The 21962-nt window shown below is 37.6% G+C and overlaps 1 protein-coding gene across 1 annotated transcript in view; it reads right to left on the bottom strand.

The window, feature by feature from the left end:
- Positions 1–21962, bottom strand: part of TEX9 (testis expressed 9) — a 113817-nt gene that overhangs the window by 67532 nt on the left and 24323 nt on the right. The gene's annotated exons all lie outside the window — the stretch shown is intronic.

Below are 21962 nucleotides of genomic sequence, written 5' to 3'. Positions count from 1 at the left end.
ATGTGTGGAAATGAATAGAGTTTATGGTAATACAGTATAGTGAGTATAACATTGCTGATTTATAAATGTGATCATGGCTGAAGGGGTAGTCAGTGGATGTAATATTTCAATTGAAAGGAATCTAGTGATTCTAGATTCTATTCTAGGGTTTATAAAACAGTGATTTTGGTGGTGGATGAAGATTGTGGGTAATAGTATAAGAATGCAGTATTAAATATATGGTGATATATGGAAAAATTACAACTGCTATAATTTATGGATTATAGTTAACAGTAATGTAATATTTTTGCAGCAGTGGCAAAGAAGATATTATATTAATTCTAAGAGACAACAGTAGGAAGGTATAAGGGTGTATGGGATTTTTCCTTTTGGAGTAATGAAAACATTCTAAAATTGACTGAGGTCATGACAACACAAATCTGTGATGAATATGAAAGCCACCGAGTGTACACTTTGAATCAATTGTACAAAGTATGGGACTGTATAACACAGTGAAACCTGTGGTAGAAGATGAACTGTAATTAACAGAAAAAATATAAGAACATTCTCTCATGAACTATAACAAGTATATAGTACTACTACAGGTGTTATTAGCTGGTTGGAGTGGGTGAAAATACTTCAAATGTAAGATATGGTCTATAGTAATGTTTTGATGATGCTCTTTCATAGTTTGTAACAATTGTTTCACAACAATGCAAGGTGTTGGTGGTGGGGTAATGTATGGGAGCCCTGTGTGATGATATACATATTTGTTTTGTAAGTTCACAACTTACACCATACACTTAAGGTTTATTAATGTTGATATATGAATGGTAACTTAAATTTTAAAGTGTTAAAAAAAGAAAAGAATAACGTCTGATTTCTCAGTAGAAACCATGGAGGCCAGAAGGCAGTGGGAAGTCATATTTGAAGTGTGAAAAGTAAAAACCATTACCTATGAATAATAGACTCAATGAAGTTATCTTTCAAAAATGAGAGAAAAATTAGGACATTTCTGGACAAACAAAAACTGAGGGAATGCTTTACTACTAGATCTACCTTAGAGGAAATTCTAATGGGAGTCCTTTATGCTGAAAGGAAAGAAAACTAGATAGTGTCTTGATGCTGAATGAAGAAGTAAAGATCTCCAGTATAAGTAAAAATATGGGCAAATATAATGCCAGTGTTATTTCATTTTTCATTTTTAATGCTGTCTTTTACTTCTTATAAGGCTTAAAATTCAAATGCATAAAAACAAGCATAAAATTTTTGTTACTGAGCAGACAATGCATAAAGATAGAATTTGTGACAAAAACAACATACAAGAGAGGAATGGAAGAATAAAGCTACTTTGTATGCATAGTGTTTTGAAGTCATCAGAATCAACACAAACTAAAGTGTCATAGATTAAGTATGCTAAATGTAATCCCAATGGTAACCATAAAGAATATATTTTAAAAATCTATACAAAAGGAAGGGATTAATGATTCAAAATGGCTCATAATAAAAGATGATCTAAATTAATGGAAGGCAATAATGGAAGAAAGGAGGGGCAGAAATGGTGTAAGACTTAAAAGAAACAACTAGTAAAATGGCAAAAATAAATCTTGCCTTATCAGTGATTTCCTGAAATGTTAATGGATTAAACTCTTCAATCCGAAGGCAGAGATTTAAAAAAACGGATAAAGAAACATGGACCCAACTACACACTGTTTAAAACAGACCCAACTAAGATCTATAGATACAAATAGGTTGAAAATGAAAGTATGAAAAAATATTTCTTGCAAACAGTAATCAAAAGAGAAAAGGGGTGACTATATTAATATCAGACAAAATAAACTTTAGTCAAAAATATTACAAGTAATAAAGAAAGATATTATCACTTGATAAATGGGTCAATTCAACAAGAAGTTTTACGAAATATAAATTTATATGAACCTAACAGCAGAAAGCCAAATTATATGAAGGAAATAGTGACAGAATTGAAGGGAGAAAAAGACAGTTCTACATTATAGTTGGAGATTTCAATACATCTTTCTAAATACTGGATAGAAAACCTAAACAAAAGATCAGTAGGAAACAGAGAACCTGAACAACACTAAAAACCAACTAGATCTAACCACCATATATAGAATACTTCACCCAATAAGAGCAGAATACACATTCTCTTCAAGTGCACTGATTTCATTATCTAGGATAGAACATAAATTAGGGAACAGGAGGAGTCTAAATAATCTTAAAATATTGAAATCATAATAACCTCTCTGACCACAATGAAATGAAGCTAAAAATCAATAACAGAAGGAAAAGTGAAGAATGAATGAATATGAGGAAATTAAGCAGCATGTTCTTCAAAAACCAATGAGTTAAAGAAGAAATTACAAGGGAAATTAGAAAGCACTTAGAGACAAATGAAAACAAAGCTAGAACATACTAAAACTTATGGGATTCAGTGAAAGTACTAAGAGGGACACTTATAGATATGAATGCCTATATTAAAAAAGAAAGATCTAAAATTAATAACCTAATTTTACATCTTCAGGAACTAGAAAATCAAAAGCAAAGTAAACCCAAAGTTAGCAGAAGAAATAATTAAGTTTATAGTAGAGAACAACAAAATAGAAAATAGTAAACAACTGAAATAAATCAAAAGTTCTTTTAAAAATCAATAAAATTGACAAACCATTAGCTAGAATGACAAAAAAAAAGATGCAAATAACTAAAATCAGAAAGGAAAATGATGATATTGCTTCTGACCTTGCAGAAGTATAAAGGAATATTATGAATAATTACATACCAACAAACTAGATAATCTAGAAGAAATGGAAATACATTCCTAGAAATACATCTGTTACCCAAATTAACTCATGAAGAAACAAAATACATTTTCCAATCTGTAAAAGTAGAGATTAAATCAATAATCAAAATTCTTCCACCAAATAAAAGTCCAGGACAAGATGTCTTCACTGGAGAATTCTACCAAACTGAGAGAGTTCATCAACAAAAGCCTTGCCCTACAAGAATTAGTAATGGCAATTCTGCAGGTTGAAAGGAAAAGACAGGAAAGAGTGGCTTGGAGTAGTGTAAAGAAATGAAGATTACAAATAAGGGTAACTAAAAGAGTAAATGCAAAACACAATAGTACTGTATTCTCAAAATACAACTCTATTTTTAAATTCCTATAAGAGTTAGAACAGAATTGAACAACAAAAAGGTATTTTCCTGATAAGGGACATGCAAAATATAAAGTGGGGAAAAAACAACATATTGAGGGGAAACAGGGATATGGGAGCAGAGAACATACATCGTTATGTTTATAAATTAGTGAGTTGTAGAAGTAGATTGTATAATATAAACTGCAGAGAAACCAAAAAGAAAGTATTTAAAATATATACAGAAACAGAAATGAGAAAGGAACAATTCTATACATCACAAAAGCTCAGTGAAACAGAAAAGGAGATTGCAAAAAGGACAAGAGAGGGGAAAAAAGATATGGCATGTAAAACCAAAGGACAAAATGGCTGAAGTAAATACTGCTTTTACAGTAGTAACACTGAATGTTACTAGAATAAACTCCCCAATCAAAAGACACAAATTGGCCGAATGGATAAAAAAGCATGATCCAACTATACGTTGTTTACAAGAGACTAACCTTAGACCCAAAGACACAAATAGGTTGAAAATGAAAGGATGGAAAAAGATATACCATGCAAACAGTAACCAAAAAAGAGCCAGGGTAGCTCTACAAGACAGATTTTAAGTCAAAAGCTGTGATAAGAGACAATGACGGGGAAGCGGACGTTACTCAAGTGATAGGGCCCCTGCCTACCTTATGGGAGGACCCAGGTTCGATCCCTGGGGCCTCCTGGTGAAGAAGAAGAGAAAGCATGTCTGTGTGGTGAGTCAAGTGCCCGCACGGTGAACCAAGTATCTTCTGCATGGGTGCCTGCATGGTGAGCCAGGTGCCCACATTGAGAGCCATGTGGTGAGCTGGCCCATGTGCAGTGCTGATGAGTGCAAGGAGTGCCATGCCACACAGGGGTGTCCCCTGCGTAGGGGAGCCCCATGTGCAAGGAGTACACCCACACAAGGAGAGCCGCCCTGCACGAAGAAAGCACAGCCTGCCCAGCAGTGGCACCGCACACATGGAGAGCTGACACAGCAAGATGATGTAACAAAAAGAGACACAGATTCCCGGTGTTGCTGACAAGAATGCAAGTGGACACAGAACACACAGCAAATGGACACAGAGAGCAGACAACAGGGGGCAGGGGGAGGGAAGGGGAAATAAATAAATAAAAAATAAATCTTTAAAAAAAATCAGTGGGTCAAAGAAGAAATCGCAAGGGAAATCAGTTTTGGTTATTTTTGAGGGGAGTGAATTGCCATCTTTTTGTTTTTCATTATCTTTTTTTAAAAGACACATAGGTCACACAAAACGTTACATTAAAAAATATAAGAGGTTCCCATATACCCCACTCACCACCCCAACCCCACTCCTCCTACATCAACAATCTCTTTCATCAGTGTGGTACATTCATTGCATTTGATGAATACATTTTGGAGCACTCCTACACAGCATGGATTATAGTTTACATTATAATTTACACTCTCTCCCAGTCCATTCAGTGGGTTATGTATGGCAGGATATATAATGTCCTCCATCTGTCCCTGAAATATCATTCAGGACAACTCCAAGTCCCAAAAATGCCCCCATATCACACCTCTTTTTCCCTCTCCTTGCCCTCAGGAACTCCCATGGCCACTGTCTCCACATCAATGATACAATTTCTCCCATTGCTAGAGTCACAATAACTCTATTATTAGAATACCAGTAAGTCCACTCTAATCCATATTTTATTCCTCCACCCTGAGGACCCTGGGATAGTGATGCCCAATCCAACTCTAAATTGAGAGGGGGTTTAGATCCCACATGGCTGATGGATGGAATTCTCCTGCTTACAGTTGTAGACTCTCTGGGTTCCTTGGTATGGTGGTATGGTGGTTCCTTGGTATGGTCTCCTTAGTAGCAGACCTGGTAACTCCAACGAATTGGAGAGTAGGTGTTGCAATTCAGCTGAGGCTCAGGACCCAGCTGGCACATGGACAGTCCAGAGATTGAAGTCTCCTGGGCATACACCAACCCCAGTGAAGCAGGCTAGTAAGACAGGGAATTAATAGACGGATCTGGAACCTGGCAGAGAGTCCACATGGATATCAGAAACTCCCCAAGATGGCTGCTGGAAGACCCCCACCCCCAAGATTCTGCTGTCCAGAACAAAGACTTCTTCCTGGGAATAAGGAAAAGCCTTGGATGTTCCCTAGGAATTTTATCATTGGGTCTTAAGGGATTGATGGGTGGAGTAATCAATCAAAACAGCAATCACCTGAAACCCCCTCCCCTGCCATTAGCAAAGGGATAGAATAATTAACAGTTTAAAAGTCAGGCACACGCCTGAGCGCAGGCTCTTGCCCTGCTCTCTTGCCTGCAGACCCATTCTGTCCTCTGTGTGCTGCTTTCGCCATTTTTCCTCTGCCATATGGCCACACAAGTACACCTGAGATTTATAATCTATAATGGGGAAATGTAGCTTGCACATCAGCCCTCTCCATTCCTTTTCACCCCCTTCCTCTCTACCTGGGACCCCTGCTGTTATTTTCTCCCATTTCTCTTCCCTCCCTACCTGAATAAATTACTGGCCTAACTCACCCAGCATGCTTTTGAAATTCATTTCTGCAGCATAGCCAAGAACCTAGATAGAATCCGGTAACACCAACACCAACCACACGTTCAGTAAAAGTAACAGAAGAGACAAGTGTAGAGAAGTCACACCTGAGTCCAACTCCATCACACTCAGAAGCACAAATTCCAAAGTAGGGCCCACGGGGAAGGCACTGAACTCCAGAGCTATCTGCCATGACCATAGGACCTGGGTATCTCCATAGCCCTCAGGAGCCCACTACCTGGGGTTGTATCTACTTTGACTATCTCTGAGTTCCTGCTGAGATGTGCATAAGCGTGACCCCTCTGATGACCTCCTGACTTATTTTGAAGTCTCTTAGCCATATAAACTCATTTGTCTTTACCATTTCCCTCTTTTAGTCAAGATCTTTTTCTAGTTGCATCACCAGCCAGTGCTTGGTTGTAATCCCTCAGCTCCAGGGAGGCTCATTCCCAGGAGTCATGTCCCTGCTGGAGGGAAGGTAATGCATTTATATGCTGAGTTTGGCTTAGAGAGTGGCTACATTTGAGCAACATGGAGGCTCTCAGGAGGTAACTCTTAGGCATCCTGCAGTTCTAGGCTAAGTAGAAATTTTAAGTACACAGGCTCATAAGCATAGTCCTCAGTATCAACAGCTCATCACTGGACCATCCCAGTGGGGGAGGACAGACTAGTGTGTCAAGCCCTCAGCATTGTTGTAGGTATCTATGTATCTTATCTTTCAAGCAGTGAAGCTTGATTGTCACTGTGGGTCCCCCCTGGGGGGGAGGGGGGCAAGGAATAGAATAGATGGAAAAGGAGGTAACTGGTGGGCAATAGAGGTGTTCTGCATGATTGTATGGTGATGGATGCGGATAAATTTCACTAAAAATTTGTACAGGTGTATGGTCTAAAATGTAAACCGTAATGTAACCATGGTTGGTAGGTATGTTTCAATATTTGTACATTAGTTGTAGCAAATGTAACATTCACATGTAAGAAGATCATTGGTAGGGAGGGGGAAAAAGTGGGAGGATGTTGGGTATGTGGGAGCCCCCTGTATTCTATATGTGACTTTACTGTGACCTAAAGCTTTTTTGAAGACATTAAAAAAAAAAAAGATGTAAGACGCTGAGGAAAAAATGGAAGAGACTGCCTTGCCACTGTACATACAGGGAAACACCTATTACAATAATGAAAGGCAAAATATCAAAACAATTTTTATGATATTTTTCATTTTTTAATACCCCAATTCATTTTTTACTTATTTCAGTTTTTCTAAATTATTATATATTTTATTTCTAAACTTTAAACCTATAATTACTGCTTCATTTTCCTATTAGGTGAATTTGGCAATATATTAGGCTTCATTTTTGAAGAAGTTTTGGATCACAGACAGGTTCAACTATGGCAGGGAGGAGCACTGGTGTGGGGTGTGTCATTGATGGGGGACGCATGGGTGAGAGGTAGTTTTCCAGGGCATGCACACAGGGTATATAGATATGTTTGGATGTTCGTTGGGTACTGACATAGTGGGTAGAGTTTCACACAGCAACTGAGGGAGTATTGAGTTCCCATCCTGGGGAGCTCTGTCACATTCCCCAGTGGAACAGCAACAATCCCCAAGTGCAAGGTCAAAGACCAATGAAGAGGAAATCAGTATCTTGAGATGAATGAAAATGAGAGCACAACCTATCAAAACTTATGAGATACAGTGAAGGCACTACTGAGAGGGAAAATTATAGCCCTAAAAGCTCACATTTTTAAAAAAGCATGAGTAGGCTCTTGGAAAATGACACTGAAGGAAGTAGGCAGAGTCTGACCCTCTCACAAAAAAAGCAGAGAGAAGGCAGGGACCTATCTGAAGGGGCTGCTTTGGAAATATATCGAATGGGAAGATTCTCTGAGTCTTCTAGGAGGGTACTGGATAAAGAAAGATAAAGAAGCCAGAGGAAAACCATGAGTTGCTTGCCTCTGTATCTGGAAAGCGCACATATACCTCGTCTTCAGGGCAAGTAGTCTTGGTGGAGCCCCTGCCTCACTACTACAAATGGAGTGGGAGGGGGGCATTCCCTGGGAAGAAAAGGGGTCTGGAAGGGTGGAGGGTTGTTATCTTTACAGTGAGTTTGGCCAGCTGAGCCCCCTTTGACTCTTGAAAGGGACCCTGACCCAAGAGGGAGAGGGGAGGAGGACCCAATCAGGTTGGCAGTAAAGCCCAGCCACCCAGAGACAGAGAAGAACTAGATTAGAGAGGAGGTAGGGACAGGTGCTTAATCAGCAGGACTCTAACAAATTGAAGAAGTCTAAAATGCCAGAGAGAAAGGGGGCAGATAGCTTTCTGAAGGTTAATTAACCTAAGGAGACAATTTAGCTTAGTAGAAGAATTCCTGCCTTGCATATACCAGATCCCTGGTTTGATTCCTGGAGAGTGATCCACCCTGATATCAGGCATCCAGTGGATACCTTATGACATGGAACAAGTAGTTATTTTTGTTTTAGGTTTTCTTGGATCTGTTACTCTTTTTAAAAGGGTTCCTTTTCTTTTCTTTCTTCCCCTTATTTTACTCACTAAACCTTGGTATATCACCTGCAGAGGACAGGTTGCAGGATGATTGACTGATGAACACCAGCAGCCTGAGAAGCTTCTTAGGGGCCTGAGAGGAAAAGCTGTTTTTCCCTGGATTTTTGTGTGTGTGTGTTTTTTTTTCCTTTGCTGCTGTCTCGATTGACTCTTGTTTGTTGTGTTCCCTGCCCCCCCCCTTTTTTTTTACCAATTTCTTCTATCCACATTATTTCATTTCTTTCCTTCATTTTTCTATCTTCTGTTTTGTTGTTTTTTCATTCCACCTCTTTTTGTATGGTTTCAATTTTTCTTGTTTTTATTTCTCTCTCTTCTGTTTTCTTTCTTTTCCCCTCTTCTCATCATTCTGGCCTTTTGATTCATCCTATATATTTTTCTCTATTTTGTTTCTCATTTCATTATTTTTATTCCACTTTTTTATTGTTATTCCTCTATACTTTTAGTGATTCCTTACTTGTGTTAGTTATTGATTTTCCTAGGTCTTGTACAGTTACTATTATTCTTATTCTCTTCTTATCTCTTTCCTTTTCTCTGGGCCTAATTTTTTTTCAGGGGAACATAGACTACAGCAAGGAAACAGAATAAGAGGGATGAAGTGTCCAAGTGAAACCTTACTACACACACAAAAACTAAAACAAAATAAAACCACAGAATAGAAAGAGAAGCTAACCAACCAAATAAACCCATCAAGATAAACAGATGTCTAGACACCAACAAAAAATTACAAGGCATACTAGGAAACAGGAAGATATGGTCCAGTCAACCAAACAAATGAAAAAAAAACAGGAGGAGATGCAGAACAAGGAACAATTAATCAGAGATGTACGAACAAATAGCATGAATCAGCTTAATGAAGTGAAGGGAGAGATTAAGGATATTAACGGGACACTGGGGGAACATAATGCAGAAATTTTAAACATACATAAAAAGATAATGGATCTGATGGTGATGAATGGTACACTGTAAGAAATCGAAAACAGGTTGGAAATGCATAACAGCAGATTTGAACAGGCAGAAGAAAGAATCAGTGATGTTGAAAACAGTACATCTGAAATCAGATAGTAGAACAGATAGATAAAAAGAAGAAACCCAGCAGGGACATAGGGAGTTGAATGACAACATGAAACACACAAACATATGCATTATAGGTACCCCAGAGGGAGAAGAGAAGGGAAAGGGGGCAGAACAGGTGCTGGAGGAAATAATGGCTGAAAATGTCCAAACTCTATTTAGGGACATGGACATACATGTCCAGGAAGCACAGCGCACCACAAACAGTATAACTCCTAACAGGCCTACCCCAAGACATATACTTGTCAAATTGTCCAATGCTCAAGACAGAGAGAATACTAAAAGCAGCAATAGAAAAGAGATCCATCACATACAAGGAAAGTTCAATACGATTACATGCTAATTTCTCATCTGAAACCATGGAGGCAAGAAGGCAGTGGTATGACATAGTTAAAGTGCCAAAAGAAAAAAACTTTCAGTCAAGAATTCTGTATCCAGGTAAGCAGACTTGGCCCAATGGATAGGGCATCCACCTACCACAAGGAAGGTCCGCAGTTCAAACCCTGGGCCTCCTTGACCCATGTGGAGCTGGCCCATGTGCAGTCCTGATGTGCACAAGGAGTACCGTGCCACGCAGGGGTGTCCCCCGCATAGGGGTGTCCTCCATGTAGGGGAGCCCCACACGCAAGGAGTGTGTCCCATAAGGAGAGCCGCCCAGCGCAAAAGAAAGTGCAGCCTGCCCAAGAATGGCGCTGCACACACGGAGACCTGACACAGCAAGATGACGCAACAAAAAGAAACACAGATTCCTGGTGCCGCTAATAAGGATAGAAGCGGTGACAAAAGAACACACAGCAAATGGACACGGACAGCAGACAACTTTGGGGGGGTGGTAGGGGAGAGAAATAAATAAAAAATAAATCTTTAAAAAAAAAAAGAATTCTGTATCTAGTAAGCTGGCATTCAAAAATGAGGGAGAGTTCAAAATATTCATAGATAAACAGAAATTAAAAGAGTTTGTCAATAAGAAACCTGCCCTTCAAGAAACATTAAAGGAAATTCTGCAGGTTGAAAGGAAAAAGACATGAGAGAGAGAATTGGAAAAGAGTGTAAGAACAACTGAAAAAGATAAAAAGATAAATAAAAACAACATATGGATATATAAATTTAAAGAAAATATGACTGTTTAAGTAATTCCTTGACAGTAATAACACTGAATGTTAATGAATTAAATTCTTCATCAATAAACAAAGACAAGCAGAATGGACAAAGAAATATGACCCATCTATACGTTGTCTACAAGAAACCCACCTGAGAACCAGGGACTCAAGGAGGTTGCAAGTGAAGGTTGGAAAACAATTTTACATACAATCAATAATCAGAAAAGGGTGGAAGTAGCTATACTAATATTGGACAAAACAGACTTTAAAGGCAAAACTACTGTAATAGACAAAGAAGGCTACTATATATTAATAAAAGGGATAATCTCTCAAGAAGAAAGATCATAAACATTTATGCACCTAACCAGAGTGCCTCAAAATACAAGAGGCAAACACTGAAAAAACTAAATGGAGAAATAGATGCTTCTACAACTATAGTGGGGGACTTTAATACACCATTATCACTATTAGACAAAACATCTCAATAGAGAATCAATAAAGAAACAAAGACCTTGAATAATACATTATAGGATTCAAACCTAATAGACATATACAGAACATTACACCCAAATACAGTGGGATATATATTCTTCTCAACTGCACATGGATTATTTTCCAGGATAGATGACATGCTAAGCCACAGAACAAATCTCAATGAATTCAGAAAGATTGAAATTATACAAGGGAATTTCTCTATCCACAATCAAATGAAGCTGGAAATCACTAAGGGGCAGAGAATCAGATTAGGCACAAAGATATGGAAGTTAGATGCACACTCTTAGATAGTGCTGATAATGGGAAAGAAAACAGTATCAACTTTTGAAATGAATGAAAATGACAACACAACCTATCAAAACCTATGGGATGGGGAAGCAGATGTGGCTCAAGTGATTAGGCCTCCACCTACCATATGGGAGGACCCAGGTTCGATCCCTGGGGCCTCCTGGTGAAAAACAAGAAGAGAAAGCATGCCTGCATGGTGAGTCAGTGCCCGTGTGGTGAGCTGAGTGCATGAGGGGAGAGCCAAGTGCCACACAATGAGCTGAGTGCCCATGCAGGTGTCTGCGCAGCAAGCCAAAGTGCCCACAGGGTGAGTCGAATGCCCACCAAGTGCCTGAGTGGTAAGCCAAGTGCCCGCAGAAGTGAGTCATGCAGCAAGATGATGTCACAACAAAAGAGAGACAAAGGGGAGAGTCAAGGTGAAATGCAGCAGAGACCAAGAAATGAGGTGGCGCAATTGACAGGCAAACTCTCTCCACATCAGAGGTCCCCAGGATGGAATCCCGGGAAATCCTAGGAGAAAGACGAGAAGAGAAGACAAAAAAAAGAGAAATACATACAGAAGATCACAAAGTGAATGGACACAGACAGCAAAAAGAGCAGGGTGGGGAAGGAGGAGAGGAAGAAAATAAAATAAATCTTAAAAAAAAAAAACTATGGGATGCAGCAAAAGCTGGTACTGAGAGGGAAATTCATAGCCATAAATGCCTACATTAAAAAAAGAATAAATGCCTACATTAAAAAAGAATAAAGAGCTAACAACAAAGACCTAGCTGCACACCTGGAGGAATTAGGAAAAGAACAGCAAACTAACCCCAAAAGTAGTAGAAAGAAGAAAATATCAAAGATTAGAACAGAGTTAAATGAAATTTAAAATAAGAAAGCACTAGAAAAAATAAATAAAACCAAACACTGGTTCTTTGAGAAGATTAATGATATTGACAAGCCCTTAGCTAGATAACAAAGAAAAAATGAAAGACGCAAATACATAAAATAAGAAATGAGGAAGGGGATATCACCACTGACCCCACAGAAATAAAGAGTATCATAAGTGGATACTTTCAAAAAATTGTATGCCAACAAGATGGATAATTTAGAGGAAATGGACAAATTCCTAGAAACACACAAGCAACCTACATTGATAAAAGAAGAAATTGATGAACTCAACAGACAAATCACAAATAATGAGATTGAATTAGTCATCAGAAACCTCCCAACCAAGAAGAGCCCAGGACCAGATGATTTCACAGATAAATTTTACCAAACATTCTGGAAAATACTAACACCAGTCCTGTTTAAACTCGTCTGAAAAAAAGAAGTGGAGGGAACATTGCCTAACTCATTCTATGATGCCAACATCACCCTAACAAAGGTGCCACAAGAAAATAAAACTATAGACCAATTTCTCTAATGAACCTAGATGGTAAAATCCTGAACAAAATACTTGCAAATTGTATTCAACAACACATCAAATGAATTATACACCATGACCAAGTGGGTTTAATCCCTAGTATGCATGGAAGGTTCAACATAAGAAAATCAAACAACATAATACACCACATAAACAGACTGAAAGAAAAAAAATGACGTGATCATCTCTACAGATGCAGAAAAAGCATTTGATGAAATATAGCATCCTTTCCTGATAAAAAACACTTCAAAAGAATAGAAGGAAAAGTTCCTCAACATGATACGGTGTATATATGAAAAATCCACCACTAATATTATATTCAAGGTGAAATCCTAAAAGCTTTCCCTCTAAGATCTGGACCAAGACAAGGATACCCACTGTAACTGCTCTTATTTAACATTGTGTTAGAAGTACTTGCTCAAGCATTTAGTCAAGATAACGATACAAAAGCATCTAAATGGGAAAGGAAGAAGTAAAAATGTCAATATTTGCAGATGACATGATCCTGTACATACGAAGCCCTGAGAAATCTAAAACAAAGCTTCTGAGCTGATAACTGATTTCAGTAAAGTGGCAGGATAAAAGATCAATATGCAAAAATCAGTAGCATTTCTGTATACCAATAATGAGCAATCTGCAGAAGAAATCAAGAAAAAAATCCCTTTTACAACAGCAACTAAAAGAAACAAATACTCAGGAAGAAATTTAAGATGTAAACAACTTGTATGCAGAAAACTATACAAAACTATTAAAGGAAATCAAAGAAGACCTAAACAAATGGAAGAATATTCCCCGTTCATGGATAGGAAGATTAACATCATTAAGTCTATCCTACCCAAACTGATCTACAGATTTAACACAATCCCAATAAAAATTAGCATTTTTTACAGAATTGGAAAAGCTAACTATGCAATTTATTTGGAAGGGAAAGCAGCCCCAGAGCCAAAGACATATTGAAAAACAAAAATGAAATCAGAGGAATCATACTACCTGACTTTAAAACATACTATAAAGCTACAGTGGTCAAAACTGCATGGTATTGACACAAGGATAGGCATATTGACCAATGGAACTGAACTGAGAGCTCTGAAATAGATTCTCGCATATAGCGTATAGTCAATTGATACTCTACAAGGCCACCAAGCCCACTCAACTGGGAGTGAATGGCTCCTTCAAAAAATGGTGCTTGGAGAACTGGATATCCATATCCAAAGGTTGAGAGAGGAACACCACCTCACACCTTATACAAAAATTAACACAAGATAGATTAAAGATCTAAATATAAGAGTCAAAACCATAAAGCTCTTAGAAGGTACTGTAGGGAAGCATTTACAAGATTTTGTAGGAAATGGTTTCATGAATTTTTTTATTTATTTCTCTACCATCCCCCCCCACCCCCCATTGTCTGCTCTCTTGTGTCCATTTCCTGTGTGTTCTTCTGTGTCCGCTTGCATTCTCAGCGGCACCGGGAATATTGTATCTCTTTTTTGTTGTGTCATCTTGCTGTGTCAGCTCTTCATGTGTGCAGCGCCACTCCTGGGCGGGCTGCGCTTTTTTTGAGCAGGGCGGGTCTCCTTGCAGGGCGCACTCCTTGCATGTGGGGCTCCCCTATGCAGGGGAACCCCTGCGTGGCATGGCACTCCTTATATGCAGGAGCACTACATGTGGGCCAGCTCACAACATGGGCCAGGAGTCCCTGGGTTTGAACCCTGGACCTCCTATATGGTAGGCGGATGCTCTATTAGTTGAGACACATCCACTTCTACATGATCTTGCAATGATGGATACAGGCCATGTTAAATTTCATCAAAATTTATATAAGTGTATGGTTCAAAATATAAACCATAGTGTAAATTGTTGTCCATGGTTAGTGGTAATGCTTCAATATTTGTACATCAATTGTAACAAATGTACCATCCACATGTAAAATGTTATTAATAGGGGAAAGGGGAAAAAGGGGAGGATGTTGGGTATATGAGAAACCCCTATATTCTGTACGTGACTTTTCTATAACCTAAAGCTTCTTTGAAGATAAAATGAAAACAATAAGACACTGAGGAAATAAATGGAAGAAAATGTCATTGTACACACAAGACAACAGATTTTACAGTGATGAAAGACATAATGCAAAAATTTTTTTAAATTTTTAAATTATTTTTTAATTATTTCATTAAAAATTTTTAAAATTTTATTTGTTATGTTTAAGACTATCATTTCATTTTCTTATTAATTTTATTTGGTTATTTTGTTGGTTCTTTAAAAAGATCAATAAAATTGATAAACCCTTAGTTGGACTCTCAAGGAAAAAAAGAGAAAAGATGCAAATAAATAACATGGGAAATGAGAGGGGAGCAATACCACTGACCCCACAGAAATAAAAAGGATAAAGAGCATACTATTAACAATTGTATGGCAAAAGACAATCTAAATAAAGTGGACAAATTCCTAAAAACACACAAACTACCTACACTGACTCTACATGAAACAGAATACCTCGACAGACAAATTACAAGGAAAGAAATGGAATCAGTCTTGGAAAAACTCCCAACAAAGAAAAACCCAGGATCAGATGGCTTCACAGGTGACGTCTACCAATCATTCCAAGAAGAATTAATACCATTTCTGCTCAAACTCTTCCAAAAAATTGAAGAGGAAGGAACATTACCTAACTCATTCTATGAGGCCAATAACACCCTAGTACCAAAGCCAGATAAAGATACTACAAGAAAAGAAAATTATAGCCAAATTATACTTATAAATATAGACACAAAAATCCTCAAAAAAACCACAAATAGAATCCAATAGTACATCAAAAAATTAGACACCATGAACAAGTGGGTTTTATCCCAGGTTTGCAAGGTTGGTGCAATGTAAGAAAAATTAAGAAAAGGAAAAAACCACCTGATCATCTTGAATGACAAAGAAAGGCATTTGAAAAAATTCAGCATCCTTTCTTGACAAAAACACTTAGAAAAATAGGAATAGAAGGAAACCACCTCAGCATGATGAAAGGCATATATGGAAAACACAGAGCTAACATCATACTCAATGTTGAAAGACTGAAAGTTTTCCCTTTAAGATCGGGAACAAGACAAGCATGCCCATTGACACCATTATTCAACCCCATACTAGAAGTTTTAGAAAGAGCAATTAGGCAAGGAAACAAAAAAAAAAGGCATCCAAATTGGAAAGGAAGAAGTAAAACTTTCACTCTTTGCAGATGACATATTCCTATATATAGAAAGTCCTGAAAAATCTACAATGAAACTACTAGAGCTATTAAGTTTCAGTAAAGTGCTGGGGTATAAGATCATCAGATAAAATAAGTAGTGTTTCTATAAAGTAGTAATGAGCAAGCTGAGGAGGATATCAAGAAAAAAAATTCACAGTAACAACTAAAAGAATCAACTATCTGGGAATAAATTTAACCAAGGATGTAAAGGACTTATATACAGAAAGGGACAAAACATTTCTAAAGAAATTAAGATCTAAATAAATGGAAGGACATTTCCTTGCTCATGGATTAGAAGACTAAATATCATTAAGATGCCAATTCTACCCAAAATGATTTACAGATTCAAGGCAATCCTAACCAAAATTTCAAAAGTCTACTTTGTAGAAATGGAAACCCAATTATCAGATTTATTTGGAAGGGAACAGAGTCCTAAATAGCCTAAACCATACTGAAAAAGAAGAACAAAGTAGGAGGACTGATACTTCCTGACTTTAAAGTATTATTACAAAGCTACATTGATCAAAGCAGCATGTTACTTGCACAAGGATAGATAGACAAATGGGATTGAATTGAGGGTTCAGAAATAGACCCTCACACCCATGTTCAATTGATTTTTGACAAGGCTACCAAGTCCACTCAATTGGGAAAAGATAGTCTTTTCAATAAATAGTGCTGGGAGAAATGGATATCTATTAGCAAAAGAATGAAAGAGGACCCCCATTTCACATCATACACAAAACTTAACTCAAAATGGACCAAATACCTAAATACAACAGACAGGACTATAAATCTCCTAGAAGAAAATGTAGGGAAGCATCTTCAGGAGCTGCTGTTAGGCAGTGGTTTCTTAAGACTTTATACCCAAAGCACAGGCTATAAAAGAAAAAAAAAAGATAAATGGGACCTCATCAAAATAAAAACTTTTGTACAATGGACTTTATCATGAAAATGAAAAGACAACATCCTCAATGGGAGAACATATTTGGAAACAACATATACAACGAAGGTTTAATATCCGGAATATATAAAGAAATTCTACAACTCAACAAGGAAAAGACAAACAACCAGTTTTTAAAATGAGCAAAAGACTTGAACTGACATTTCTCCAAAGAGGATACACAAATGTCCAAGAGACACATGAATAGATGCTCAACATCATTAGCCATTAGGAAAATGCAAATCAAACCACAATGAGATATCATTTCATACCCACTAGAATGGCTATTACTAAATAAAAATTATTTTAAAATCACAAGTGTTGGAGAGAATGTGGTTAAATAGGAACACTGATTCATTGCTGTTGGTAATATAAAATGTTGCAGGTTCTGTGGATAACACTTTGGCAGTTCCTCAGAAATCTAAGAAAAGAATTACATAAAACCTGGCACTCCCTCTACTAAGTATATACCCAAAAATATTGAAAGCAGGGACTAAAAAGCAGATATTTTCATACCAATGCACATAGCAGCATTATTCACAACTGCCAAAAGATGGAATCAACCAAAGTGTCCATCAACTGATGAATGGATAAACAAAATACGTAAGTACATACAATGGAATATTATTTAGCTACAAAAAGAAGTGATGTTCTGACATATGCAACTACATGTATGAACCCAGAAGATATCATGTGGAATGAAATAATCCAGACACCTAAGGGCAAATATTATATGCTCTCATGGTAACAAATAATTTGAATAGGCAAACTCATAGAGTTAGAAACTAGAATATTGGTTACCAGGGGATAGGTTGAGGGTAGAGAATGGGGAATTAATGCTTAATTTTTACAGAATTTCTATTTAGGTTGATTGTAACGTTTTGAATATGGATGGTGGTGATGGTAGCACATTATTGTAAGAGTAATTAGCAGAACTGAATTTTATATATGTGATTTTGTTTAAAATAGGAAAGTTAGGTCATATGTATGTTACTTGAATTAAACTTAAAAGAAAAAACAGGACTGTATAACACACACATTAGTTAATAGTACAAGTATAAAAATGTTCTTTCATAAATTATAAAATATATCGCACTAATATAAGGTATTAACAACGGGATGGTATATGGGGAAAAAATACACCTAAAGTAAACTATGGACTACAGATAATAGTACAATTTGAATATTCTTTCATCAACTGTAACAAAGATACCACACTAATGGAAACTGTCAACAATAGGTGGTATATGAAAACTTTGTAATTTTTCCATTATTTTTCTGCAAAGCTACTTCTCCAATTAAAAAAATTTTTTTAATGAAAAAAGAGAAAAAGAAACAAACAATTGAGATACCTCTTAACACCCAAAGAGTGTCTACTATTTTTAAAAATGGAAAATAAATGTTGGAGAGGATGCGGAGCAATTGGAACTCCATTGCATTGTGGGTGGGAATGTGAAATGGTGCACACATTGTGAAAAGCAAAATGGCAGTTCCTCAAAAATTTAAATATAGAATTGCCATTTGACCCAGCAAATCTCACTTCTAAGTATAAAAGTGAACACAGGGTTGCAAACAGATACTTGTACACCAATGTTTATATCAACATTATTCACAATAGCCAAAAGGTACAAACAATCCAAGTGTTCATACACAAATGAATTGGATAAACAAAATGTGGTACACACACAATGGAATATTATTTGGCCATAAGAAAAATGAAGTTGTGAGTCATGCTCCAACATGGAAAAACCTTGAAAACAATTTGTTCAGTGAATAAGCAAGACACACAAGGCCCAAATTGTATGATATTACTTAGATGACTAGAAACAGCAAATTTGTAGAGACAGCAGATTAGAGGTTACTGAGGGAGGAAGGAATGGGGGAAGGATGAAGAAAAGGATAAAATATTCCCTAGATTTCCTTCCCTGTCCTCATCAACGACATTTTTTTAATTGAAAAGAGGAATTATCATGAAATTAGGATAAGAAATGGAAAGCACATTCTGTTTTTCTACTTGATCTTATCAATTAATAATGGGAATGCTGATATTTACACAGGATGCTTAAAGTAGGAATACCCAATTTGGTGCTCAGAAATCTAGAAAAATATATTTTAATATATCATCTGATCATATAACCTCACTACATTTTTCCTGACTATAAATCTGATTTGGGTCTAGTCATAAAATTTGAGTTACATACACCCACAGAGTTTAAGAAACAAATTATCATCTGAGTCTTAGTGAGAATTGTTATTCTTTATTCAGCTTTATATGTCAGCCAAAGGGGTGCTGATGCAAAATACCAAAAATCTGCTGGCCTTTATAAAGGATATTTATTTAGGGTAGAAGCTTACAGTTAACAGGCCAAAAAACATAAGGTACTTTCCTCACCAAAGTCTATTGCCACGTGTTGAGGAAAGATGGCTGCCGACATGTGCCAAGAGTTCAAGCTTCTTGAGTTCTTCTCTTCCTGGGCTTGCTTCATTCTAGGCTCAGGTTCCTCTCTTCTCAGGGCTTGCTTCTCTCTGGGCTCAGGGTTCCTCTCTTCTGGGGCTTGCTTCTCTTTCCTCACAACCAAGCACCCCTGTGTGCTTACTTTCAAGGGCTCCAGCTCAAGACTCCAGCATCAAAACCTCCAACTCTGTCCTTTGTCATGCCTTTTATCTGGGTGGGGACTCAACACCCTACTGACATGGCCCAAACAAAGCTCTAATCATAATTTAATCATGCCCAGGTACAGACCAGTTTACGAACATAATCTAATATCTATTTTTGGAAGTCAAAACTATATCAAACTGCTACACTCCACCCTCTGAATTCCAAAGACATTATACTATTAAAAAAAAAACAACCTCAAATAACTAACAATACTAAGTACAAAATCATATAATAAGTTTAAAGAAATACAGTTTGTCTTGGGGCAAAATCCCATTGCTATATAGAGCTCTGAAAATTACAAAACAATTCATCTGCTTCCAATACACAAATGGACAAAGTATAAACATTTTCATTACAATAAGAAATTAGGAGGGAAACATGAGTCATAGATTCTATGGTTCAGTAGACTTGCAGGGCATTCTCTATTTGATTTCAAAGTCTGAGAGTCATTCTTAAGATGATGGTTTCTTCTCCTTGGTGCCTTTTGGGAACACACCCTTTTTACATACTTGCCCAATGGCCATTTTCTTGGTTGCACCCTCATCAAACATCTGGATGTTAACCAAGCTCCAGACCTCATTCTCCAAGAGTGTTGGGGTGACTGCCACACCTCACCCAGTCTTTGGGTTACAGACTTAAACCCCTAATACAGTGAGGTGAAGGCAACATCCTCCCTAACCCATGGCATATAGGCTCAACCCTCTCAGAGCAATGAATTGACCACAGGGGATAGGCCCATCCCTCTGAGACCTATGGGCATTGACCTCAGCCTCCCTAATCCTTAAGGAGTATGCTTCACCCTCTCTGTACCCTGGGGCAGCAAAACTCTCCCAGAACATCAGGTGGGAACATCCACCCTCTTCAAGTGCTGGGTCAAACTCACCCTCTCTGTACACATGGGTGGGGCACCTCTCTTGGCCAAAGATAATGTCTTAATTCCACATCTCAGCTTCCATGGTTTTTCTTTTGAAGTCATTTCCCCTTCAATCTTTCCTTTCCATGTCCCTTTTATTCCAGGCTGACAGTGGTTCATACAGCTCTCTCAAAAAGTCTATTGGTTTGGCAAACAGGAAGCAGGAGTCGAAGCTATCAGACAATAAGACTTTCCACAAGTCTTTCCAACCTAACTGCCCCTTCAATCCTGATTTCCAGGTTCCAAGTTTAATAAGTCCTTTCTTCTGGGGACTTGATTCCACAGGCTTGGAATTTCCAGAATCAGTTTCTGGTTTTTTTTGTGCCAACAGTTCAGTCCTCAACATATTTCTCTTGTTTAGCATTTTATGATAAGCTGCAAGGAGAAGCCAAGCTGCCTTCTCCAGGTTTACTTTGGAAAGTTCTTCAGCTAAATACCCAAGCTTGCCAATTTCAAATTCTTCCTTCCATAAAACATCAGGAGGTAATCTTGTTAAGTTCTCTGCAACTTTTAAAACACAGATTGTCTTTCCTCCAGTTTCCAATAAAAATTTCATCATTTACTTCTATGGCATCATAAAAAGTCTCTTTAGCATCCATATTGCTATCAACAGTCTCTTCAAAGGGATCTAGGCTTTTCCATCAAGCATTTCACAATTTCTCCAAAAAATGCCCCTTACGCATTTATAAAACCATTCTAACATTTTGGTAATTGCAAAAGCGCTACCCCACTCTCAGTACCAAATTCTGTATTAGTCAGCCAAAGTGGTGCTGATGCAAAATACCAGAAATCTGCTAGTCTTTATAAAGGGTATTTATTTGGGGTAGAAGCTTACAGTTAAGAGGCCATAAAGCATAAGTTACTTCCCTTACCAAAGTCTATTGCCACGTGTTGGGCAAAGATAGCTGCCAATATCTGCCAAGAGTTCAGGCTTCTTGGGTTCCTCTCTTCCTGGGGCTTGCTTCATTCCAGGCTCAGGTTCCTCTCTTCCCAGGGCTTGCTTCTCTTTCCTCACAACCAAGCTCCTCTGTGTGCTGACTTCCCAGGGCTCCAGCTCAAGACTCCAGCATCAAAACCTCCAACTCTGTCCTTTACCAAGCCTTTTATCTGTGAGTCTCCACCCACCAAGGGGCAGGGACTCAATCAAAGTCCTAATCATAATCTAATCATGCCCAGGTACAGACCAATTTATAAACATAATCCAATATCTATTCTTGGAATTCATAACTATATCAAACTACTACCAACTTTCTCCTAGAGACCATTTTATTTCTGTCCCTACTGACTTACCAGTGTTAACTCTATATAGGTATTATCAAAATCTGGTTTTATTGTAGTGGGAATGATTATATATCAAAGTTCTCATTAAACGAAAATTGGAACACCAAACAGAAAAAGCTTTTTCAGTGGCCTTTAGAAAATATGTGCTTACCAAAAACATATACAGATATTTACATACAAAAAATATTTTTTTTTCCTTTTTTTTTTAAATGTTACATTCAAAAAATATGAGGTCCCTATATATCCCCCACCCCCCTCACCCCACTCCTCGCACATCAACAACCTCTTTCATCATCGTGGCACATTCCTTGCA

Source organism: Dasypus novemcinctus, chromosome 3 (genome assembly GCF_030445035.2).
Source record: "Dasypus novemcinctus isolate mDasNov1 chromosome 3, mDasNov1.1.hap2, whole genome shotgun sequence".
NCBI lineage: Eukaryota > Metazoa > Chordata > Mammalia > Cingulata > Dasypodidae > Dasypus > Dasypus novemcinctus.
The sequence above is the reverse complement of the archived record's forward strand: the minus strand, read 5'-3'. Positions and strand labels throughout refer to the sequence as shown.